We start from the raw sequence: 26,640 nt of genomic DNA on the forward strand, positions 1-26,640 counted from the left end.
AGTGAAGCTGCAATGGTGGACACAGTGAGGCTGCATTCATGGGCACAGTGAGGCTGCAATGGTGGGCACAGTGGGGTTGCATTCTTGGGCACAGTGAGGCTGCAATGGTGGGTACAGTGAGGCTGCATTCATGGGCACAGTGAAGCTGCAATGGTGGGCACAGTGAGACTGCATTCATGGGCACAGTGAGGCAGCAATGGTGGGCACAGTGAGGCTGCATTCATGGACACAGTGAGGCTACATTTGATGGGCACAGTACGACTGCATTCATGGGCACAGTGAGAGTGAGGCTGCATTCACGGGCACAGTAAAGCTGCATTTGATGGGCACAGTGATGCTGCATTGATGGGCAGTGAGGCTGCATTGATGGGCACAGTAAGGCTGCAGTGATGGGCACAGTGAGGCTGCATTCACGGGCACAGTGAGGCTGTAATGGTGGGCACAGTGAGGCTGCATTCACAGAGACAGTAATGCTGCATTCACTGGCACAGCAAGACTGCAATGATGGGCACAGTGATGTTGCATTCATGGGCACAGTGATGTTGCATTCATGGGTACAGTAAGGCTGCAATAGTGGGCACAGTGAGGCTGCAATGTTGGGCACAGTGAGGCTGCAATGGTGGGCACAGTGAGGCTGCATTCACAGGCACAGTGAGGCTGCATTCACAGGCACAGTGAGGCTGCAATGATGGTCACAGTGATGCTGCATTCATGGGCACAGTGAGGCTGCATTCATGGGCACAGTGAGGCTGCATTCACGGGCACAGTGAGGCTGCATTCACGGGCACAGTGAGGCTGCATTCTTGGACACAGTGATGCTGCATTCTAGGACACGGTGAGGCTGCATTTGATGAGCACAGTGAGGCTGCATTCACGGGCCCAGTGAAGCTGCATTTGTTGGGCAAAGTAATGCTGCATTGATGGGCACAGTGATGCTGCATTGATGGGCACAGTGAGGGTGCATTGATGGGCACAGTGAGGGTGCATTGATGGGCACAGTGAGGCTGCATTTATGGGCACAGTGAGGCTACAATTGATGGGCACAGTAAGGCTGCATTTGATTGGCACAGTGAGGCTGCATTTGATTGGCACTGATGAGGCTGCATTTGATGGGCACTGGTGAGGCTGCATTGAGTTCTTGTATCATGTCTGCAGTCTCTGACCATCTCCTGTATCATTTCTACATTCTCTGAGGGAGTCTGGAGAAGAGTGGGAGCACCGCCGGGATGGGGGTCATGGGAGAAGTCAGACATGTGAGGACTGGTGAGGAGACTATAGGATAAAACCAGGTGCCCCCCCCCCACGTTCTGAGTTCCTGGGGTCCCCCTTGATGATTGACCACTGTTAACTGGAATTTGCTTTTATATATATATATATATATATATATATATATATATATATATATATATATATATATAAAGCCCTATGTGATTTCATATCTGTCTTATCTATATATAATACACTCTTCATATGTGCTTTAAAATACATGGTTTTCCCTTTCATGAACAAGAAAATAATGACGTCATGCTGTCGGGCTGGTATAATAATGCTATGGGGCTGGTATGAAATTTTTTCCAGGGCTATTTTTTTTTCCTAGTCCGGCCCTGACCCCAGCCAAGCATTATTCAGATATCACAAAGTTCGCTACCGCATTGTGCCAGTGCTGTGCGGTGCGGCTCCCTCACAGAGACAGAGTACCGCGTGATCAGTCCCGATATCAGTCAGTGTGGGCAGTGTGCAGTGAGAGTCATCTGTCACTGTGAAGAACGGAGCCAATGCTTTCTGTGTAGTACCGGCTCTTCACAGGCAGAGTGATATGAAATACACTCCGCATGTGACAAATACGGGAAGCATCGGCTCTGCTCTCTACTGCAGCCACATGCTGCAGCTTCCTGTCACACTTACACGTCTCAGAGGAGCCAGTCAGTAGTACACATGCCAGTATTAATACCCACCAGCACCAGCAGTACCCACGCCAGCATTAATACCCACCAGGCAGCACCAGCAGCACCAGAGTGTGAGTGTGTACATTTATATATATTTATTTCGGTTTTTTAGTTGTATGATTTAGGGGTGAAAGTTATTAGTGTCCGGGCCCCCCCAAGTTTTGACTGTAATATCTTATGTGTCCCCCTTATATATCAATCTTAGCGTTGCCACTAGTTCGAGGAAGTGTAAGAAAGGTGAGGAAAAAGAAACTTTATTACGTGTTGGTGAAAATAACCTTTAGAGCAGAAATTAAACATAATGTTTTGAGTTGAGCACAGAAGAGGAAAAAGGCTGCAGAGGAGAAAGTGAAAATGTGCAAACTGTCCTTGCTTTGCTCTTGTCTTATCTAATGTCACCAGATACCCGGCCACCTAGCGGCAGAAGAGAGAAGTGCAGCAATTCTAGACTTAGGGTGAAATCAATTGGTCCCTAACAATGAGCCAAGGTAACTACACCTGGCAGGTAAATTTAGGAGCAACCCTGCCTAAACATCAGGGTGCTACCTCAATATTTTCTGAAATCAGAGGCCCTAGAGAATATAATGGTTGTTGCAATTTTCTATGTTGCATGATATTTGCGCAGCTGTTCATCAAACACAAACTTTCAGGTAAAAATACATTTAACCAGTTACTAACCGGCCCATAGCCGAATGACGGCTGCAGGGCGGGTGGATAACTCTTGGAGGGCGTACAGTGACATCCTCCCAGAATCCTGCTCTCGCGCGCCCCCTGGGGCGCGCACCCGAGAACATCCGTGACCGCCGAATCACGGTAAACTGATCACGGCCGTTTACCATGTGATCGCTCCGTCAAATGACGGAGCGATCACATGTAAACAAACCGGTGTCATGTCATGCCGCTGGTTTCTCTCTCCCCTCTGTGTACCAATCAGTACAGTGTGAGAGGAGAGAGGGAGGGATCGGATGGCAGCAGCGCTGTGGGCTGGATGAGCAGTGCCCACAGCGCTGCTCTGTGACAATTTCAGTCACATCCATCCATCCATGCTCAGCCATCCCTCCATGCTCTGCAATACTCTGCACTACCCTGCAATACTCTGCAATACCCTGCAATACCCTGCAATACTCTGCAATGCTCTGCAGTACCCTGCAATACTCTGCAAAGCTCTGCAATGCTCTGCAATACCCTTCAATGCTCTGCAATGCCCTGCAATGCCCTGCAATACTCTGCAATACCCCGCAATACCCTGCAATACCCCGCAATACCCTGCAATACCCTGCAATACCCTGCAATACTCTGCAATACCCTGCAATATTCTGCAATACCCCGCAATACTCTGCAATACCCCGCAATACCCTGCAATACTCTGCAATACCCGCAATACTCTGCAATACCCTGCAATACTCTGCAATACCCTGCAATACCACGCAATACCCTGCAATACCCCACAATACCCTACAATACCCTGCAATGCCCTGCCATACTCTGCAATACCCAGCCATACTTTGCAATACCCAGCCATACTCTGCAATACTCGGTGATACCCAGCCATACTCTGCCATACCCGGCCATACCCAGCCATACTCTGCAATACTCTGTGATACCCAGCTATACTCTGCCATACCCGGCCATACCCGGCCATACCCAGCCATACTCTACAATGATCAGCCATGCTCAGCCATGTTCGGCCATACTCGGCCATGCTCAGCCATACTCAGCTGTACTCTGCCTCTGTATGTGGCCAGGCTGTGGCAGTCTCACACATGTGGTATCGCCATACTCAGGAGGAGTAGGAGAATCTATTTTGGGGTGTCATTTTTGGTATGTACATGCTATGTGTTGGAAATATTGTATAAATGAACAACTTCGTGTTAAAAAAAAATGCGTTTTAACCACTTCCCGCCCGCTGGTCATCATATGACGTCCTGCAGCTACAGGCATCATTCAGATATCTGCTTTTTCAGCCGGCGATTCCCCACACCATAAAAATGATCATAATGGCTGTTCCACTGCTTGATCGTTCTTACGGGAGGCGAGAGGGGACGTCCGACTCACAGCTACGATCGAAGCCAGGCTGTTTTACTGGCCAGTAAACAAAGAGCCGAAACCAGAGGTGATGAAATCCTTGTCGCTTCTGGTTTCATTCGTCATAGAGGATGGGGAGGAATAGATGTTCATCCCTGTCCTTTGTCTGCAGCTGGCCCAACAGGGTGTAGTGGTCCCAGGCTCCTGGAGAGCAGCGGCAGGAAGGGGTGGCCCACTTCCAAGCCCTGTAAAAGTGATCAGGCAGCTGTAGAGCTGCTTGACCACTTTTAGATGAAAGCCCATCGCCAGCTGCAAATTTTAATATCAGGATCATGGCTGCAGCTGCAGATATTGACCTAGTATGACTGCTTTAACTCTAGGCCGTAAAAATACAACCTAAGGGCTTTCCAGTGGAAGGCATGCCTTTGTTATCACATACTATGCAGGACCAACGGTGGCTGCTGGTCCTACATTGTACTTGATGATACCAGTGAGAAGCACAGGTTAAAGATTAACAAAAGGGAAACCTCTGGGCTCTGCTCAGCTGGTAGAGTGGCCCAAGGTCTGTATGGCAATTATTATCCAAATTGCGAGCAGGGCTTGCGTGGCTGTGCTTTAGACCTGCTGTTCTCTACTTTCCTTGCCCCGGCAGTGAACAAAATAGTTTTTACTCACACAATAAAAGTATTAGATTACAAAATCTATATTGAGATGCTGGAATACTCTGGATTGGGATGGGTGTCACTATGGGTGGATGGAGTTAGGGGTCTCTCCAGAAGGTTGGGTGCTCTGCAGAGGCATTGTGAGAGACAGGCGGGGATTAAGGGGAACTGTAGGACACTGTTGGATGTTGGGGACACTATGGAAACCTGGAGGCTTTGTGACAAGCTAGGGGACACTGAAGGGGACTAGGGAAGCAATTTGGGAGGCTGGTCGGCACTGTGGAAGGTTGGGGAAAGACTGTGAGTGATGAGGGCTCTTAGGGGGCATGGGGGTTGTGTGGGAGATTAAGGGCCACTGCAGGTCACTATGGGAGGTTGAGGGGGTGGGCACTATGGTAGCTGGAAGGCACTCTGAGAGGTTAAGGGATTTACAGCTGGCTTCAGACCTGGTAGGAGGGAGGCCATGGTTCAGTGGTTGACAGCTACTTTTCTAGACCAGTGGTCCCCAACGGACCACTAAACCAACAATTTTGAATTCTGCAGACCACTAATATGCCTTATACACACAATGCTCTGGCTCTCTGCCCCCCACCCCCTGGATCACACACCGCTGTCTTATACACACAATGCTCTGGCTCTCTGCCCTACCCCCCCCCCCCCCCCCCCCCACTCTGCATCACACTGCTACCTTACACAGACTCATCATTGTATATCACCTCCTTATCCAGCCATGTGCTTGAGCTCCATGCTTCCTCCCAGTCTGTGATCAATGCTGCCATTAAAAGTCCCCTCCTTCCTCACCTCCTGCTCTCTGCACTACTCCCGACACCTCCCTCGAAGTTCACAGATGCCGGAACTACAGAGGAGGCTTGGGTATCAATACGTGCTGACAGTATTGACTGTCAGAGTACATTGAGAACAACTCTGGAAACAACATTGGGCAGTATACATCAGCCAGCCAGAACCCCTGGGGACCACATAAAGTTTCTCGTGGACTATCAGTGGTCCATGGAGCACTGGTTGGCAACCACTGCTCTAGACAGCCTCTGTCTGTACATTCCTGCTGCCCACCTATAATGATGGGTGGCCTCACTGGCCAATAGAAAAGTGCAGGGGCGGAAGAAGGCAAGGCAGAGCCTGACTATACTTTAGGGATATGCTGAAGATATAAACAGGCCCCTGAAGGATTGTTCTCTATGGCCTGGGGGCCATTTTACCAGGAGAACAGGGACCACATGTTCTCTTTAAAATGCCATAAGTCACCTCTGGTGATTGGAGATTGGCTTACCACTGTGAAATCGGAGAGAGGAGTCCTCAGTACTATGTTAGCTCCCTCTAGAGATAACATGTAATAATAGCCTGCACAATAAGTTCCAGTACTAAATCTCTTTTTTTCACAGGTTCACAGTACCCATAGGAATTACTTTAAAAAAGTGACAGGGGCCAGAGGGACACAACAAAGTGATGAGGCCTGGAAAAGGGTAATAAAAGTAATTCAAATAAGAGAATGAAGAATCAGAGGCAAATATAATAGTAGATGCAATACAGATGACAGAACCTAAATAATGTGTTAGCAGTGTAAATTTCATATATACTGATATTTTTATTTTTACAGGTTCAAGTTTATCAGAATAAAACCTAGTGGTTGTAGTACCCCCTATTGTTGGCTGTAGGTACTGCTCAGTAAGTATGAGAAATATTGAGTTTAATGACACCAAATGACCCTTTGCAGCCATGGAATGCTCTTGATTGTGACACACAGTCTGTGTTTAGAGCTAAGGTCTTTTTGTGTTATGCTTGGCACCACCGAGATCTGATTAATGAACCTTTTTTTAGGGGGGGTCCCTTAACAGGGGAGCTGAGTTTGTTTACTTTTAGGACTTTGGGGCAAACAGTGAAGAGTTAAGACTCAGATGTAAATACATAGCCATGAAATTTATGCAAGATATAAAACTTAAGCATATTCATTACAGTAAAATTACAAGGTCTGGCATCGGTTGAAAAAACAAATTTATGGGTTCATTAAATCGCTAGGAGTCTATTGCCTTCGCTTGCCAGGGGTATTGTAGACTGGAGAATTTTTAGACTGTCAGTGAGCAATGAATGTTTAAAAAACTTTTCTTTTTAAAAAAAAAAAACAAAGAGAGAACAAAAAAGTATCAGACTAGAATTAGCTAGACCCTGCTTTTCATTTCCTGTACTGTGCAGTTTAATTTTCCATAGAGCAAAGAATTTTAATCATTGTCTTTAGGTTAGACCCTAAGAATTGCCTGAACTCGAACACAAGATAATTAGTGGCTAATGAAGCAGAACGCGTCGGAAGAACTGTAGGAATTATAAATGGGCCTAAGGAGTAACTCCACAACACTTATAATCTTTGTGGAAACAAATGAGTAATTTAAATCCCAATTGAAGTTGCAGAAATATATAGGAAGTCAGACAGACTGTATAAACCTTTATTTTCCAAGTTTTACCTCCGCTTTCCTGCTGCAGCAATTGTGCAAGGTGTCTAATATGACTGTGCAGTTAAATAAGCCCACAGTGCACCCAATAATTTACACAGACCTGGTCAGGCAGTCCTCCCCCACTTCTCTGCAATACGCCTTTATGTGTGGACTCATACGATGAGGGGTGTGGCTATTACTCAGCTCTGACAGCACAGGACACTGTAGTGTGAGAACAGTAGGCAGCATTTTTACTGTAAGAGAAATAGGATTTTAAAGTATAACTAAAGGAAAATATTTTTTTTTAGTTTTGGATAGATTGCAGAGAAATTAAAACACCTGTCAGGTTTATATTGCTGTCTGTATCCTGTTAAGAGAATTTCACCCTCTCTATTTCTACTGTTTACCAGTTTTACCAAGTGTGAAAATTAAAGTATAACTAAAGGCAAAACATCTTTTTTTAGTTTTGGATAGAGTGGAGAGTGATTAGAATCCCTGCAAGTTTTTATTGCTGCCTGTGCTCCCTTTAGGGAGATCCACCCTCTCTATGTGTCCTGTGCACTGTTAACATTGAAAGTGAAAGTAAAAGAAATGTTTCAAATTTTGGGTTGTCCCCAGAAAAATAATCCCATGTTGGGCCATGGGACAGGAAGTGAAAGCAAATCTCCACAATGAGACAAAGCTGGCAAAAATAACCCCCCCCCCCCTTTACTCAATCCAAAATGAAAAATAAAGTTTTGCCAATAGTTCTACTTTCATAAAAATTCTCAATGGGCACGCTAGTTCTTGTGACAACCAGAGATTCTTTCACTTTGGAAGGATTTGCTCTCACATCCTGTTTTGGCTATGGGACAGGAGGTGAAGGAAAATCTGCCCAATGGGATGCAGATGGTAAAGAAACCTGCAGGGATTTCAACCCTCCCTTACTCAATCTTTTCAACCAAAAACAGTCATAAAGTATAAAACACAGGACTTTAAACAGATAAAAGGTATAAAACATTAACTCTTTAATGTTATTTTAAATTACCTTTCCAACTTCAACCAAGCTGTTCTTTTTCTAAAACTATAAAAAACTCAAAAGTTGCTTCCTTGCAAATATGGCAATCACCACAACATGGGGGGGGGGGGGGGGGGTTCCTGTACAAGGTTCGTGTGTAGACCCAAGAAATATCTATACTTTTTATGCCAAGTTCAGTTTACTTTATGTAGCGCCCCCATTAGGCTTCCAGTGGTTGATACATATTAATTTATTCTGACTATTGAAATGAATGAACACTCAAGTGCTTGATGCACCTAGCGCTTAATACGCATTTAAGAGCGTCTGGCTTTTTTTTTTTGCCAAAGATGAAAGAAGCAAAACGAGAAAAAAGTTATCCCAATTTGTACATTTTAAAGCTGGGTAAACATGGATCGAAATTCAGCCAGTTTTTGCTGTGTGTCAATCTGTGTGTAGCCCTCTCTGTTCGACAGAAGCCATTTGTTGGACCAGCATCTGTCGACTGTTGGAATGTGGACGGGGTCTAGTGTGCCAGTGCACATGGAGGAATACCTCACGCAGCGCGCACTCATTAATGCCGGGGAGCAGGCGGGACCTGCGGTCCTGTGAAAAATCGAACATTAAGGCAGTTCCCCCAACTTAGAAATGAGCTTTACTGTGTGTAGTGTTGAAGTGCAGATTTCCTCTGACAGATGGTTTGTTCCATGTTGCTACACACTGTACTTTTGGGTTTAACATAAGGAGGGACGTGCTAAGCCTGCGCCCACTCCACCAGCCCAGCTCCCTCTGTTACCTCACTTCCAGTAACAGAATGAAGTCCTGCCGAGCACATAGCGGGGGCCCCATGCATGCTATTTAACTCTCACCTTCCCGATCCTCTTGATCAGACCTTGAGATCTCATGACTATTGGATAACATATGTCTATTACCTCTGATAAAATCCTTATACTCCTACTCCAAATAAATAAGACCACACCAGCTTTTTGGAGTAATAAAAAAGGCCGTAGCAGCCTACTTTATTTTTAACAAAACCTTTTTCTATAAAATTATAAAATATATAAAATATAAAATATAAAATTCTGTCATCAGAAAAACAATAACCAAAAAACATCTGTTATACAACCTGTTATTTCAAAAGAGCATTGGTCTGAGCAATCGCTTAGCAAAACAAACTGATGGCCATAACAACTATCGCACTGTAGCCCCAATCCAAAATCTCCAATAGGCCTCAAGCCGACAAGCTGGCTCAGAGACGGCCATGACCACAGTGCCCCATATCACTTCCCGGCTAACCTCCGTTAACCGGGAACCAAAAAACCTCCGGACCCATATCAACGTTGGATCCCCACTCTTACTTTTTTGCCATCTTCCTTCCTTTTTGCCCAGACCAACGCCCGCCACTGCCACGACATCTTCTCTCTTTTTACCTGTGAACAAAAGAAAACACAATACCCTTCTACCCTAACATTTTCTCAGTATTAGGGAGGGTGGGCGGGAACTTTCCTAATCTTTCTGTTGTCCCTCCCAGGGCGGGAACCCCTTTTAACTAGTCCCTCCCCTGCTCCTCCCTCCCCCTCGGCTCCACATTCACAACTTAACCTTAACCCTTACACTGCTACCACTGTCATGTGCGCCCTTCGCATACATCATTGCATGCTGTTGCTCCAGGCTTTTCTTGACTATTGGATAACAGATGTCTATTACCTCTGATAAAATCCTTATACTCCTACTCCAAATAAATAAGACCACACCAGCTTTTTGGAGTAATAAAAAAGGCCGTAGCAGCCTACTTTATTTTTAACAAAACCTTTTTCTATAAAATTATAAAATATATAAAATATAAAATATAAAATTCTGTCATCAGAAAAACAATAACCAAAAAACATCTGTTATACAACCTGTTATTTCAAAAGAGCGTTGGTCTGAACAATCGCTTAGCAAAACAAACTGATGGCCATAACAACTATCGCACTGTAGCCCCAATCCAAAATCTCCAATAGGCCTCAAGCCGACAAGCTGGCTCAGAGACGGCCATGACCACAGTGCCCCATATCACTTCCCGGCTAACCTCCGTTAACCGGGAACCAAAAAACCTCCGGACCCATATCAACGTTGGATCCCCACTCTTACTTTTTTGCCATCTTCCTTCCTTTTTGCCCAGACCAACGCCCGCCACAGCATCCCAATAGTAACACCTTACTAATGGGTGCCCCTCCACACCCGAATAGCTCGCTGTATTCCATCCTGCAAGCCTAAAGTCCACAAATCTGTACCCACATCGTTGAGGTGTACCCCATCGCGTCTCAGATACCTCCATGTCTCGAATTCCAATTCACTATGCCGTATAGCCAACCCCCCATTACCGACCACAAACTTACTAATTTCCCTGTTGATCTTCTTCCTGGCTCTGTTCACACCCTCCACTGACCTGGCCATTCTCCAAGACATCCTGGCGACCATATCCGACCATATAATGATCATCTGCGGGAATTCCTTCATCAATCGCCAGATGTCAAATTTGATATCTCGCGTGATGTCAATCATCGAGCGAATGCCCAAATCGTTCCCGCCAACATGTATCACCAGGACATCCGGAGGTCCCTCTCTGTTTGCGTAGCGCTGTACCTCCTGTACCAACCTACCCCACAACATCCCCGGTATACCAAACCACTTTATATACACTTCCCTTCTATCAAAACTTAGTTGTCTACCCTCAGGCCGCGCGTCTCCCCTCCGAGCCCCCCAACATACATAAGAATGGCCCATAATCCAGACCATTCTCGGCGCTGCACCTGTAATTAGAAGAAAACAAAACACTATTCTCAACATTGACTATTCCAACTATAATCCTGGCCATAACAGATAACTCTAAATCCCATGCCCTATATAACCGACAGAAACCCCACCCTACCACCTACAATTTTACTGCCAGCTGTGGCCGCACATAAGATTGAAATCTGTTAGATTCCCACCGCCCAATGCTTTTTATTACCTCCACATCCATCCCCAACCTGGCCGCTTCCGTCGCAGCTCCTATCCTAAATGAGTGGGATGAAAAATCCTTCTCTTCCAGCCCCAGTCCCTGCAAACATTTCCTCAACACGGCAATAAACTGAAAACGTGATAACAAAGTACCATTTGAATGCATTAACAGGGGGCCTGCAAAATCCGGCCTAACCTTAAAGAATTCCCTGACCGTGCTCACCGGGCACAGGGGGGAACCGTGAATGGGATAAATTCTCACCATCCTGCCTCTTCCCCCCTGATCCGTCTTAGATTTCCTCAAAAATATCGATACCCCCTCCTCTTCTAGTTGCACCTCCTGTAACCCAATTCCCCCTTGAACCTTTTTGGAAGGACTGACCAGTTCCCCTATCCGAAATGCCCCAAAAAATGCCAACACAAAAGCAACCTTAAACAAAGTAACCTCGTATTCAGATGAGCAAACCACACCCAACTGATCCACAATACCCCCCAGAATCTCAAAAGTTACCGGTCTCCTCGAATCGCGCTTGACCACTGCCCTCCTATAACCCTTCAACGCTTGTCTTACCCAAAAACCCTTAGTCACGTCGGGCTGCCCTTGTAGCTTGAAAAGGAAAGCCAAACCAGCCAACTGTGTATTCATTACTGACACTGACACTCCCTCGTCCAATTTCTTTGCCACATAGTACAGCAATAACGAACTTAATCCTTGCCCTACAGGCTTCTCCCCTAACTCTTGTCCAAATGACATCCATTCCCGCCATACCTTATTGTATGCTGCCCATGTACTCCCACTTACCGACCGCTTAATCCATCCCTCTATGATGCCAGCGCAATCTCCCACAGCCAGTCTGGACAAGGTACCCCCTGTTGCTCCGCGTCCGGCGCCAACTCTCGGAACCTGTCCCACTGGAAGCGAGACAGTGCATCAGCAATGACGTTTTCCACCCCCGGCAAGTGCACAGCATGAATGAAAACATTCAGTTGTAGACATCTTAAGACTAAGTGCTGCAGCAGCCTGATCACCGGCGGAGATGACGCCGTGACCCTGTTTATCACTTGCACCACCCCCATATTGTCCCCATGAAAACGCACTTTCAGATCCCTGAACGATGCACCCCATAGCTCCACTGCCAGAACTACCGGAAACAATTCCAGCAGAACCAAGTTCCTCGTGAAGCCCTCATCTATCCAAGATTGTGGCCATGGACCCGCGCTCCATTTTCCTTGAAAAAACGCCCCAAAACCTGTTGCCCCTACGGCGTCGGTAAACAATTCCAAATCAAAATTGCTGACTGGTCCCGACATCCACATTGCCCTGCCGTTAAAGGATTCCAGAAAGGTATGCCATACCCTCAGATCCTCCCTATGCATTTTTCCTAAACGCACGAAATGTTTTGGTGATTTTACCCCACTCGTGCTGGCCGCCAGCCGGCGACTGAACACTCTCCCCATCGGAAGTATGCGGCAAGCAAAATTCAGTTTGCCCAACACCGATTGCAACCTACGCAGTTGTACCTTTTTAATTCCTATCAACCCTGCCACCTCTTTTTTCAAATCCTCCAATTTGTCAGCAGGCAATCTACATTCCATGGCTTCTGAATCTAACACAATCCCCAAAAACGTGATGACCGCGCAGGGTCCCTCCGTTTTGTCATCCGCCAATGGAATGCCAAACCTGCCTGCTATATGCTGCAATGAAGCTAGCAACACCGCGCATACTCTAGAAGAGGCCGGGCCTATGCATAGAAAATCATCCAAGTAGTGAATTATCGAATTCACCCCGGATACATCCCTTACCACCCATTCCACAAAGGAGCTGAATTGCTCAAATATCGCACACGACACCGAGCAACCCATTGGTAGGCATTGATCGACATAGAATCCGTCATTCCAATGGCACCCGAGCAACCGGAAACTATCCGGATGAACCGGCAGCAGTCGAAACGCTGACTCTATATCTGCCTTAGCCATCAAGGCACCTTTTCCATAGTGTCTCACCCACCTTACCGCAGCATCAAATGACGTATACGTCACCGAGCATGCTTCTTGGTCTATGACATCATTCACGGATCCTCCTTTTGGGAAGGACAAGTGGTGAATGAGCCTGAATTTGTTGGGCTCCTTTTTGGGCACCACTCCCAGCGGAGATACCACCAAATCGACTATAGGTACTACTGGGAAAGGGCCACTCATTCTACCTAAAGCCACTTCCTTCCGCAGTTTCTCCGAAACCACTTCCGGATGTTGCAGGGCCGACTTTAAATTTTTTGGGCACCGGGGGAGTCACCGATAAACTACATGGAATCCTAAAACCTAACGCAAATCCATCTTCTAATAGCGATGCTGCCTTTCTGTCTGGGTACTTACCGAGAAACGGCCGCATCCTTTCCACCATCACCGGCGTCCTCCCTTTTGTTCCCAGCCTCTCCTTGTCGACCTTTGCCCTGCTTAAAACATCTGGATGATGGATGTGTTCCCCCGCAGCCTGAGCACTCATGCTTGAACTTACATGTTCCTCCAAACTTACAGTATCCTGAGTTATACTGCCAGCAAACCCCTTTTTTGTTTCCAGCCGAATGTCCCTGGGCGGACGGTCCACCGGCTCCCCCTTGAAAAAACTGATTCGGCGCCCTCGCCGTCGTCATCAAGCGCATCCATAGGCTGATGTCCTTATGGTCCCAACGTAGCTCTGGGCGAACTGCTCTCCTCTGCCTGAACTGTTCGTCATATCGCAACCATGCTGTACCTCCATATACTCTATACGCTTCCCCTATCGCATCTTGATAGCAGAAAAGCGCCGAACAGTGTTCCGGTTGCTTCTCCCCTATCACACTTGCCATGATCGCGAACGCTTGTAACCAATTTGTAAATGTCCTGGGTATCAGCCTATACCTCCTCTTTTCCTCATCTTCCTTTTTGGAGTCGTCCGGCTTGACTCTATCAAGATTGAACTTCTCCAAGGGCAGTAACGAAAATATTTCCACATACTCACCCTTCCATAACTTTTCCCGCACTTCTTGTTTCAAGTGCGCTCCTAACGGCCCCTCGTAGCACACATACACTTCACAGCGAGCCGCGTCCGCCAGCCTGATGATATCCTTCCTCGCCGCAGCCTCCCCTGACGGCGCTGCTTTTTCCTTCCCTTGCGCAACTCCACTCCCCGTGGCTTGCTGAGCAGGCGCCGCGACCACAGCTGAAACCTCTGTAGTCGGGTCCCCCCCAGTACTTCCTAAATCCTTCCCTGACTGCTGTACCCATGCAGCTCCCGGACCTTCTACCGGCTTCTCTGCCGCCTCCAACCTCTGCACCAGTTCTTTTATGCCCGTTAGAAACCCCAGGAAACCCGGAGTACCCACCCCTATAGCAGACCCCACCGTGCTTTTTTCTAACCCCCCAGCCCCAGTTGCTACACATGCTGCATCATTTAAACTAGACATTGTAATGACCTGTGCTGGCTCACCTGGCTGCATAGGTGTCGTCCCATCAGCCGACCGTCTGCTCTCCTCAGGCCCCATCCTCCTGGGCAGGGGGGCCGCCTCCTCCTCCGATCCGGACTCCTCATCTCTTCCGCTCCAACCCGACTCTTCACCTGCATCCGACGGTGGCCCGCCCGGGATGTGGACCGCGGCTGCCGCATTGCTCGCCATCCTTTCCCTCCTCCGCGCAGCGAAACCTCCTGTGGACTTCCGGGTCGCCTTCCCAGGACCGGTGTGGGCTACCTCAGTCCTGCCAGCCTCCGCTCCTGCAGATGTTAGGCCAGCCCTGCTTCTCTCTCCCCTCTGCCTGTCCCCTGCCGCAGAATTAGAAGGCCCGGGGATCCCTCCAGGCAGTGCAGCAGCCGCGATGGCGGAGCTCCCCGCCGTCATCCTGGGGGCGGGGCTTGCGCTCTCCCTGTGTCTCCTATTAGTAGGCCTCACTGTGGCCGGTTCCCTGGCTTGCCTCTGCTCCTGTCCCACCGGGGCCGCACGCCCGCTGACCCGCTCTCTACCCGCTGGTCGTTTCGCTGGTGGTCCCCCCAAGAGTCTGGAAGACAGACTACCCGAGTGCCGCTGCGCTGGCGTCATGCGGTCCGGAGAGAACCGCTCAGGCGGACGAGAGTGGCGTGCTCTGGTGCCGCTTCTCTCTCCCCCACTTGCCTGCATCGTGGAGCCCTGTAGTGCGGCTGCGATCGTCTCCTGGAGCCACTCCGCACCCCGCACCGCTGCTTCTTCCCTCAACCGGGCCATGAGCCCCTCTAATTCAGCCATGTTGGTAGCACAACCTTCCTGAGAACTTTCCTAATCTTTCTGTTGTCCCTCCCAGGGCGGGAACCCCTTTTAACTAGTCCCTCCCCTGCTCCTCCCTCCCCCTCGGCTCCACATTCACAACTTAACCTTAACCCTTACACTGCTACCACTGTCATGTGCGCCCTTCGCATACATCATTGCATGCTGTTGCTCCAGGCTTTTCTGTATCGCTAGTCTGCTCACACTGAGCAGAGTAGACAGTCTGCTAGGGAGGAAGGCACCTAACCAGGTACCATGCCAAATGACTGGTTGCTGTAGCTGTTCTTCTTTTCGGTTACCCATGGCAACCACCCCCTCTTCTTCGCCTTGCCGAGTTAAAGTGATTGTAAAGGCAGAAGGCCATTAAGATATGCATTAAGATAAAAAGCCTTCTGTGTGCAGCAGTCCCCCAGCTCCCCCATAATACTTACCTGAGCCCCATCTCTATCCAGTGATGTTCATGATTGCCTCGGCCGTCCAGGATTCTCCCTCCTGAATGGCTGAAACACAGCAGCAGTGCCATTGGCTCCCGCTGATGTCAATCAAACTCAGCTAACCAATCACTGCTCCGTGTCTGAATGGATACATGGAGCTGCAGCTTGGCTCGGGTGCCCCCATTGCAAACTGCTGCAGGAGTAAGGGGCCAGGTGCTCCAGCCAGGGACCCGAGAAGAGGAGGATCAGGGCTTCTCTGTGCAAAACCACTGCACAGAGCAGGTAAGTATAACATGTTTGTTATTTTAATAGAAAAAAACGAGATTTTAGAATCACTTTAACCTTTGGTAATGATGTTATTCATATCCCATAGTGCTGTACACACCCAGGTTCTTTAGGATACGCCAACATGCACCCTTTTGAATAGCTTCAGACTAGGCTCAAAGCTGTCGCAAAGACTTCACTGCAAACTTTGCATAACAGTTAGAACAGAGCAAAATTGCCCTTTCCTTGACTAAACCTAACTGTGGCTGCCCCATCATACCTACTCAGTTGTCAAGGTTAAAGTCCACAAATGGAAGATCCGGAAAGGTAGTGTCCATCATAACGTATCCTGGCGAGTTAGCGTCCCCTGGAGCTGACAATGGGTCCCCCAGCAACCCTCTTCTTCTGTACTCTATCCCCCCCCCTTGTCTGTGTCTTCTTCACATGCAGACTGCTCATTGTGCAGTGCTCTTCACCCTTTTTATTCAGCAGGATATGCGGAGTGTCACATTATACACAGCTGCAACTAAACCCAGATTATCAGGAAATCTGCAGACAACAGAGCAACATGATAACTAGATGTGGTTGGTGATGCTGAGCTTTGACCGACTATAGCTCTATATGTGTGACCAGATTGGAGTGCTGTTTGATGACATTGCTACCTGTTTGACACTTCTCAGAGGAGAGGTGTCCCTTTTTCCGATTTGGATTGCATAGGCATATAAAGTGTGATTGACTCTATATCTACAGTATGAGAGTCCACTCTATCTGGCAAGCGCCTTTGCACCCCCCCCCTTTAAACGGTGGTGGATCATATTCACTTTAAGCGTTGCTCTAATTCTATATTGATAACCCCCCTTCTCCCTCTCACTTCCCTCTCTCTCACCACCCTCTTCCCCCCTGTTTCTCACCTCTCTCACCCCCAAATCTGTCTCTCTCACACCCCCCTCTCTTTCTCACCTCCCCTCTCTCACCCCCTCTCTCTCTTTCTCTCTCTTACCCCCCTCTTTCTCACTCCCCCTCTCTTTCACCCCCCTCTCTTACCCCCTTCTCTGTAACCCCCCTCTCTCTCTCTCTCTCTTTCACCCCCTCTCACTTACTCCCTCTCTCTCACTCCCCCTCTCTTTCACCCTCCCTCTCTCTCACCCCCTCTTTCTCTCACCCACCCTCTCTCTTCCTTTTCCCCCTCTTGCTCACCCTCCTCTCTCCCCCCTCCCCCTTTATCATGCCCCCTCTCTATCACCCTTCCAGTCTCACCCCCCTTTCTCTCTCTATCTCTCACCCCCGTCTCTCTCACCCCTCTCTCCCCTCTCCCTCTATCTTGTCCCCCTCTGCCTCTCTCACCCAGCTCTCTCTCCCTTTCATCCCTCTTTCTCACCCTCCTCTCTCCCCTCTCCTCCTTCCCCCTCCCCCTCTCCCTCTATCATGCCCTCTCTCTCACCCTTCCTCTCTCACCCCCTCTCTCTCTCTATCTCTCACCCCCCTCTCTCTCTCACCCCTCTCTCCCCTCTCCCTCTATCTTGTCCCCCTCTCTCTCACCCCTCTGCCTCTCTCACCCCCCTCTCTCTCTATCTCTCACCTCTCCCTCACCCCCCTCTCTCTCCCTCTCACCCCTCTCTCTCTTTCTCTCACCCCCCCCCCCACCCTCACTTCCTTCCTCTGGCTTTGTCATAAGATGTAAATGTATTGAAACATTTGTGTGTGTGTATATATATATATATATATATATATATATATATATATACATACACAGATACCCACACGCATGTGTATTTGAGTTTTGGAGTGCACACCCTAATGCAATAGGCTGCGCACACCTATGGTAGTGGATGTGTATGGGTTATTTTTGGAAAATAAGAATATTGTTTAGTGTCACTTTAATTCCTCTTACTCGTGGCTGCCAACATTCGTCGCCTTGCGAACACTAATTTTAGCAGTAAATTCTCACCTGTACTCAGCCCTGTCGAATGCAGCTAATATTTTATAACTATAGCAAGAAGTTGAGGACAAATTCTGGTGAATTTGTGGATCCAAGCACTTTGTAAATTTGCCCTATTTGCCGCATAGCTCTGTCTCAAACTTTAACAATACACTGGAAATAAGGAGAATATGGATTTGTGTTGAGGAAGATGTCAGTGGCTCACCTTAGCACGCGATATCCCCCCCGCCTCTCATTGTAGTTGGCAGTAAATCTACTTGTTATGTGGGTATTGCAGAATGTTCAGTAGCAGAGACTCCTACAAATGGCTTTTTAAGAACAATACGCCTACTACAACTTGGCTTACGTGTGTAAACACAATGTTCAAGAGAAAATGGCACAATATCTTCTTTTCTTACTTGTTACACTGCACGTTTGGCTGATAGTACATGTTGCCTTGTAACTTGGTGAAACACAGTGTTAATTTAGTTGACTAAAACGTTTTAGTCGACTAAATGAATACTATTTTAGTCGACTAAAATACGACTAAAACTAAGACAATTGAGATGACTGAACTACAACTAAAACTAAAATTCCATTTTAGTCAAAAGACTAAAATGGGACTAAAACTAAAATGCCATTTTAGTCAAAAGACTAATGCCCTGTACACACGGTCGGATTTTCCGATGGAAAATGTGTGAGAGGACCTTGTTGTCGGAAATTCCGACCGTGTGTAGGCTCCATCACACATTTTCCATCGGAATTTCCGACACACAAAGTTTGAGAGCTTGCTATAAAATTTTCCAACAACAAAATCCGTTGTCGGAAATTCCGAACGTGTGTACACAAATCCGACGCAATAAGTGCCACGCATGCTCAGAATAAATTAAGAGACAAAAGCTATTGGCTACTGCCCCGTTTATAGTCCCGACGAACATGTTTTACGTCACCACTTTAGAACGATCGGATTTTCCGACAACTTTGTGTGACCGTGTGTATGCAAGACAAGTTTGAGCCAACATCCGTCGGAAAAAATCCATGGATTTTGTTGTCGGAATGTCCGATCAATGTCCGACCGTGTGTACAGGGCATAAGACTAAAACTAAATTGAAATTTGGCTTCAAAATTAACACTGGTCTGTAGTGCGTGTTCATACCTCAATACCATAAAAAAATAACATATTTGATTTTTCACTCCGGCAGTATATAATGAGTTTGGATATTTTAGAGAAATGTTAACTAATGCATTACAATTTAATTACACCCATTAGATTTTAGACTACTAAAATGAGTTTTAGTCGACTAAAATGTACTGGAGACACAGATCTCTGGGTTCTGTTCTGAGTGGCTGCTCCACTGCACACTGACCTCAGCTGATTGCTTGCTCAGCATTGCCACCATTTACGGAACACCTTATAGTGGTTGTAGGCCTCAGACATAAAATATGAGCATATCCCTCTATAGTGTGTACTTGTCTCAATTAAGAGCACTGTGTGTAATTTTTGTTGGCTTCTTCGTTCCTCTGCTATTAGCATTCAAAATACGAAATAACTTACAAAGCCATTCACAACTCTGCACTCAGCTACATCACTAATCTTTCTCAACATACCAACCAAACCATTCTCTTCGGCCCTCACAAGACCACCTGCTCTTTAGCTCCCTCGTTACCTCCTCCCATGCTCGGCTCCAGGACTTCTCCAGAGCCTCTACTAGCCTCTGGAACTCCTTACCTCAATCCTCCTTACCTCAATCTGTCTGACTATTTCCTACTCTATCCACTTTAAAGTGGTTGTAAACCTCAGAAGTGAAAAATGAACAAAGCCTCTATAGTGTGTACTTGGCTCAACGTATGTAGGATGATTTGTTTCATTTCTGTGTGTCACCTTAGGCCAGTCACTTCACTGGGTATATGTGAGGTTTACAACCACTTTAACTTTCTTTGAATCAGTACAAGAAATTTTCTGATTGGACAAGGGGGAGGGCAGTGATGTCACAATCTCCACCTCCTCCAATCATTAATATCACATTTACCATATCTCTGGGCTTTTCACATCCCGCTTAGTACTCAATCAACTTTTTATCAAATGAACTTGAGAAATACGAACTCCCTAAGTAGGTTCCCTTACTGGGTATTGAATTTGGCTTTATTTGTCAGTGTGAACAATACATATGAGGGGGTGCTATTAGCTCTTTCCTGCCAAGCCCCAGCATCCCTTGAAATCGGTATCTATGCCCAAGGGCAGGACAGAAATCCTGATCACTAAGATTGTCTGTCTGTCTGTCTGTCACAGTAGTCACATGATTGGGAGAAAATTACTGACTTAATAGATCAACATTAAAGCAGTATACAACCTCAAACCAAAAATAATGGCTTGAAGTTGAGCTCCAGAAGTTACAAAAACACCCTTGCAGTGGAGCCCCCCCCCCCCCCCCCCCCCCACTGCAAGGGTTTAAGGCTCATTAGGTCTTGTGGGCAGGCCCTGGCTGTCCTCATGTACAACGCAGAGCTATTGGCCCTTCGTTACACTTGATGACACCAATTTGCAACTGCTGGCCAAAACACCTTAGAGAATGGTTGCACGGTGTGGAGAAAGCCTACCACAGTGAGTACAGTGATTCACATCTCATATAACATTACTTAGACAAAACTGCAGATGCGTTGTGGTATGTCCAATATACTCAACTATACATTCTCTGCATGTAATACAGCAAATGGGATATTAGTGTCACATGATAAACTGTAGAACAGAACATTTTGTCCTCAGATGTCAAATGAATCATTGTTGTCACATTGTTGTATTCCCTCAACAACTGCAATCTCCAGAACACTGTACAATCATAGGGATCAGTTTAGGGTCTTTACTCACAAGTTCCCAGGACAGCTGCATACCTTCCAGCTTCCTCCGGAAACAATGCAGTGAGTGAAGCAGTCCTTCTCTAGATTAGATTCCTTTGGAGAAGTCTTGCAGTGAGTTCCAAGTCACTTCCCTTCACCCCTGAGACCTCACAGGACAGCAACCCAGTCCAAAGGCTGCCCCGAAGCAACAGCCCCCTGAGGCTGGGAACTCTCCTTACTGGGGAAAGATAATCTCTCTAAGGCTCCGGGCTATTTATCCGCTTCCCAGCCACCATATGGGTGTACCTCCCCAGGGATTGGCTAGGCCCTGATCAATATTCAGGCTTGCTATTTGACTTCTCCCACCCTAAGTTCTAAAAGCTTCTTCTATAGGCAGGGAGAAGCAATCCAACTCCCAACCTGTGGAACCCTGAACAGACCAGGCCAAACAATCTCTGCTCCACTGATTACAGAAAAACTAAACGTACCTCCTAAAAACTAAATGTACCTCCTAAACTAAATGTCCTCCTAACTTGGAGGGCACTACACAATGGAATTTCATATATAAAAGACACAAATGAATGCAGCTCTGTATTTATAATTGCATCATGAACTGTATTTTTTAAATGCATTTTACCTGAAATGTATATCAGCCTCTCATAATGCCCTATACAGCAGCACTAAGACTGAGGGAGGGAGAGGCTGAACTGGGAGCCAATCAGGTGTGCTTCATGCAAATATGCTAACAAGAGGAGGAACCGTAGTGAACAGAGTGATGACCTTGTTGGTTTCCTGCTTCTCCATCACTGACTATCAATCAAGCTATATGCTCTCTGTAGTCTTTAACTGTAACAGAAAAAGACATCTGTCTGTCTGCACAACAGAGCTGTTTAAAGGAGAATTATAGCCAAAGCTGTTTTGGCTATACTTCTACTGTGGGTCACAGGAGTGCACTTAGTTCTGCACTCCTGTGACCCAGATCCAGACTTTATCCTGCTGTCAGCTGACATCACACAGAGTTGGTCCAGGCTCTGTAGGGTTCCCGACAATAATGTTAGGACTAACTCAGATTTTTGACCAGCTGGTTCAGCCTCTCAGCACACTGCTGAGAGCCTAAGCCAGCCGCTCCCGCCCCTCCACAGCCCAACACTCTATTGAGCACTGGAGGGTCAGAGCACAGCCGGTGACTTACAGAGGCCTATGATCGCTCCCCCAGCAGGGCACAGCTGCAACTTGGATCAATGCTGCAGCCATCTAGGTAAGTATAAATGTTTGTTATTTAACATTCCCACACTTCTTTTTTAATCTAAGAACTGGATGAACAGGAAAATAAATTCTTTGATAGGTAAAACAGCTCAGAGAAAGTATTTGATCTGTGTATTGAGCTGTTTGCCTGTAGTTCAGCTTTAAAGCTTAACTCTAGGCACAAAAACGTTCATTTAATATTAAATGTGACTGTTTAGGCACTGCCTAGTCCAATGAGTAAATATCATACATATATAAACCCAAAACCATGTGTAGTCCACCCCCTTATGGGCAGCAAGTAACCGAGATCCCTGCACCCTGCACAGCCAGGCACAACGAATTTCCATGGTTACCTCAGAGTCAGAGAACAGCCCAGTGCTTTGTTTTTGTTATTTATTGAGGGATTAGAACTTGGATAGGGATTCAGAAATTATGGGATGCCCACTTGACTTCAAACAACTTTAGGGACAATTTTCCTATATACAGTTTATATACACTCCTCTGCTTCCTCCAGCACTTGCTTGCTTGTAGAACTGCAGCTGGCACACTGTTAAAGAATCTGACGCAGCACTCAGTCAGAATAAAGCAAAAGCCTTTTATAGGCAGGAACCCAAGACTCCTTTAGGTGTGTAGTAAAAAACTCAGTGTCCAGCATACATCCCTGTGGCTACTGGTCCAAGCACCACCTCTTCAGGCACTGCCAACCCACTTGGCTGCAGCTGCCCCTTTCACTAGCCCTCCAGGCTAACTTCTCCACAGTCCTCCCAGACTGACACTCACCAGTCCACCCGGCTGACTTTCAGGAGATCTCCCGAGCGCGCTGACCTGGTCCTGCTGTCCTCTCTCCTTGCTCCCATAGGAAGGGATTTTTCAGTGTGTTGTGGGGGATCCTTCCAGCACTGAGCCCCAGGCCCGAGGTCACCCCCCCCCCCCCCAGGCTAGGGTGCACCCTGCAAGGGCCTCCAACAGCCTCCTCAGCACTCAATCACCATCTTCCACCTGACTGTCCCTACTGGCATGACTCATGTCTATTTATGGGGTAAACAGGCCCCCTTCCAGCCCCTTTCTGTTGGGGATTGATCAAGGACCTTGTAAATATGCCAAGCAGCTCCTCCAAGGATCCAGAAAACAGGAGGAGGCACCAGAAAAGCTGTTTGAATGAGTCATCCAGCCTCCTTGAGTTAATCAACCCTCACCCAGATTCAACCCAGGCCTGGCTCTCAGCCAAACCAATTTGCCTACCCTCTGCCTCTGGCTCTAATCACGTGCTTCAAAAAAACACCCGGCCGCATTGGAATCCATGGTCCAGTGCCACTGATATGTAGATCAGGGGGCCGGACGTATGGATAGGGGAGGCGGTGCCCGTGCGCCCTTTATGGACGGGCGGCCACTGTCCACGTGTTATCTTCATTCATTCATGAATTGACAATTGTGGTTTAATCTCTTAATAATGCCATGCTCTACTGCATTAGATACAGAGCTGTGCTCTATTTCTTTAATTACGGCGCAGGTTTTCAATATTGTGCTCCCCTTCAGTAAAGGGCCCTTGAACCGCCTTTAGGGAAAGGGAGCCTTGACTGCTGGAAGCATGGCATCACTGTGGGTGTGAACCTAAAAGGGAAGTTAAGTAGCTCCCTTAGGATTGTCTAAAAAGACCTGAGGTGACTGGGTGGAGCCTGAACTCTAGGAAAAGGCTATGCTGAGGTACATCCAACTGCTCTGAGGAGATTCAGCTGTCACAAGAATTGCCCACCCGTTGTGATGTTTTGTCACAGCTTTATTGGCAGTTTTGACCTTGCCAGCAATTGACGCTGCTTTATGGACTATGCCCTCAAGTTAAATTCTGGGCTCAGTCTAATGCCTGTCTGGCACTGATGGTAAGGACAGGCCTCTTAGACTATGTGAGTTTATGTTTATGGGTGCCCACGGTATACTATGACTGGCACGTTTGGTCAATTTTGGGGTCAGTCTAATGCCTACCTGGCACTGATGGTAAGGACAAGCCTCTTAGACTATGTGAGTTTATGTTTTATGGGTGCTCATGGTATACTGTGACTGGCATTGTTTGGTACATTTGGAAAGTTGTACTTTTAAAAGTTCAATAAAGCTGTGGCCTTGCCCAATTTCCAACTTAATCAGCTTTCATGTCTTTTTTTTGGGGGGGGGCAAGGTATTGGTTTATTAGTTGGTCATAAATGAGCTTATGCTTTTCAGCAGTCATGATCCCACTCACTCACCGACCACTGTGGACTCTTATATATGCATAAGAGTCATACACACTTTGGATATATATCCTGGTTATGCGGGGGCTTGTGGTCCTCCTCAATAGTTCTATCCTGTATTCTGTGCCTTTAAATCACAGGGATATGTATTCCTCACATGATGCATATAAGAAGGAAGCAATAGAAGGTATCCACGTAGTGTAATTCCATTCATTATATATGTAGCGCCCTCCTAGGTAGATGCTAGAGTAAGTGTATAGTTGCTGGTTTCTCTGGTTAACAGAGAGACAGTAGGTAAATGTATGTGCTGTCTGCTTAACAGAAGCTGTGATTGTTTAGCAGAGTCTGCTCGGTGTGCTCTGGTGCTGCTCATGCTGTCTTGAAGTTTCACACTAGTCGAGTAGTTATGGAATGTACTGAGCGCAACAGAAGGGTCCTGTGCATTTCAGGTCCAAATTCAGGCAAAAATTCAGACATATTTCGGACTTGAAACGGTGAACGGGGACACACCGGACCTCCTGCTGTGCCCCGCGGCCACACATGGTGTGAACCCAGCCTTAGACTTGCAAGTGTAGCCAGGTGAAGGAAAACTTCAGACAAGCTCAATAGCTCTGGCAAGGCAGCTCTCACACAGCAAGTTTTGCCTTGATGGGCACCCAACAGTAGCTCAAACCATAGAAATACAGAAAAGAGCACCAAAGCAAAACCAGATAAAATAGTTCAAGATAATATAAATTGTTTTCTAAAATTTTATTTAAAAAAAAATCCAATGTGTTTTGGGAGCAACAACACTCCCCTTTCATCGTGCTCAACTCGGGATAAAAATTGGATAAACACAGAGAAAGCAGTAACTCTAAAGTTGTATTTCGTGTTGAACCCTGATAAAGGAGGAGTGAGTTGTCCCTTAAACACATTGGCTGTTTTTATATGCTTTTTTTTTAGCCAATAAGTAAAATTATCTTGGACTCTTTTATCTAGTTTTAGTCTGGTGTTCATTTATGTATTTGTATGGCTTGATCTACTTGGATGTAGGCACTGTTCAGCTGATCATTTTTTATCTTTCTCCTTCATTTTTTCAGTTGAGGGATTTCGAGTGGGAAAGGACCAATGGGGCCACCCACTCATTGAATTTCAGTTGATTTATCAGGAACCAGAAAAAATTCAAATAGTGTATACCTTGCTCCTGAGTTCCTGCTAAAGAGTCACCATCTATTAATCCTGATAACCATTTTCACTGAAACAGAAAGCGATAGTAAATAAAAAATGTTACAGCTGTCACCAGAAAAAGGATGTGCACAACTGTTAAAGAGGGGATTTCCCCAGCAGAACAATAAGAGCTAAATAAAATCTGACAAGGGCATCCTACTCTATCCAAAACTTAAAAAGAAAGTTCACTTGAATCCCTGCCTTTCCTAGTACCCCATTAAGCTGGGTTCACACATATGAGAATTGGATGTGGCTTTTACCCACATCCAATTCGCATGAAAGGAGAGGGTGCCCGGATCTCAATGGAGCTGGTCCTCACATGGCCGGGGGCTGCCCCAGGCTGCATTTAAAAAGGATCCTGTGCGTCTTTGGTTCTGATTCAGGTGCAAATTCAGGTAAAAATTCGGACCCGATTCGCACCTGAATCGGTGAAGAGCAATGCACTGGACCCCATGCTGTGAACCACGGCCGCAGTATATGTGAACCCAGCCTTACAGCATCATAAGGTATGGCTCTACTGATAGACCAGACAAAGATGTCTGCATCAAACAGGCATTTTAAATGGAGAAAGCTTACTGGCCAATAACTGGCAGTCAGATGCTGGAAATTTATCCAATTACTTAATACCTTTATTCTAGAGCACTCCACTTTTGATGGTAGAGAAGCACAGCCTAGAGCACACCGCTGAGTACTGGCACTGAAATAAAAATAACATTGATGGGTGTTTGGAAGAGACATGTGCTTTATACTTGGGGAATTCCATGTTCCTTTTCTTCACCTGCCCTAATTATGTCATTAAACTGAAATTATTGAAAGTACCTAGTTAGGAGGACGAAGGAAAGGAGAGGAGGCGTCTGCGAGCCTTCGTATGCTGCGTGCCAGAAGATTACAGAGGAAAAGAAAAGCACAGACAGTCTTCTTTCTTTCCAAATGTAGCGATCCTAATCATAGGGTCATTAAATTCTTCTTGTTAATCCCTGCAGAATCTGTTTGTCTTCCTGGCCTCCTCTGTCTTTCATCCCAGGAGCCAGACTCATCTTCTGAGTCAGTTACCTGAATGGATGAGAGAGGAGGCCTCTGATTTCTCAGAACTGGAGCCCTGCATATGTACTGTCTGCCAGAGAAATAACGTATTGTGGTGTACATATGGAATGTACACTGTGGTAACACCTTTACCTCAACCAGGCCA

This window comes from Aquarana catesbeiana, linkage group LG10 (genome assembly GCF_042186555.1).
Source record: "Aquarana catesbeiana isolate 2022-GZ linkage group LG10, ASM4218655v1, whole genome shotgun sequence".
Classification (NCBI taxonomy): Eukaryota; Metazoa; Chordata; class Amphibia; order Anura; family Ranidae; genus Aquarana; species Aquarana catesbeiana.